The 682-nt window shown below is 43.1% G+C and overlaps 1 non-coding gene across 1 annotated transcript; it reads left to right on the top strand.

Annotated features, from left to right (window-relative positions):
* Positions 1–285: 285 nt before the first annotated feature.
* On the top strand, positions 286–389 carry LOC148577437 (small nucleolar RNA R71). Its single transcript, XR_015903076.1, has one exon. It is a non-coding gene; the product is annotated as a small nucleolar RNA R71 (small nucleolar RNA).
* The last annotated feature ends 293 nt before the right edge of the window (positions 390–682 follow it).

The following is a 682-nucleotide window of genomic DNA, read 5'->3' as shown; positions in this document are numbered from 1 at the left end:
ACTTGCTTTGTTTCTAATTGCCTGGTAAGCTCTGCTAGTTGCTTGGCAAACACCTTGTTTTGGGCTAGAATTGTATCAACATGGTTCAGCTCCATGACTCCCTTAGTGTTGTGCCTCTCTGATGCATAGTAGTACTCATTCTCAGCCACTGTCTCAATCACTTCAATGGCTTCTTCCACAGTCTTTTTCCTGTTCAATGAACCTCCTGATGAATGGTCTACAGCCTTCCTTGATTCATAAGAGAGTCCATCATAGAAAATATGCAATTGCACCCAATCATGGAACATGTCTGGTGGGCATTTCCTTGTCAAATCCTTGAATCTCTCCCATGCCTCGTAGAGAGTTTCACCATCTTGTTGTCTAAAAGTCTGAACCTCAGATCGAAGCCTATTGACCTTTTGTGGGGGGTAGAAACGTGCCAGAAACTTGCTTTCCACCTCATCCCATGTTGTTAGACTCCCCCTTGGGAATGATTCCAGCCACTTAGCTGCTTTCACAATTATGGGTAGTTTCTTTCCCAAGACAACTACCCAATGGAATTAGAATCCTTCGGAACCTTGGGAAAGGAATGGAGGATTCATGCTAGAGAAGCTTTCTCACAGTGAATTGGATTGGGGTTTGGATGGATATTGTGACATGTAATCCTACCAAATTGTGGTTCATGAAACTTTGTGGTATAATC

This window comes from Arachis ipaensis, chromosome B1, assembly GCF_059453495.1.
Source record: "Arachis ipaensis isolate K30076 ecotype BB chromosome B1, ASM5945349v1, whole genome shotgun sequence".
Lineage (NCBI taxonomy): Eukaryota > Viridiplantae > Streptophyta > Magnoliopsida > Fabales > Fabaceae > Arachis > Arachis ipaensis.
The sequence above is the reverse complement of the archived record's forward strand: the minus strand, read 5'-3'. Positions and strand labels throughout refer to the sequence as shown.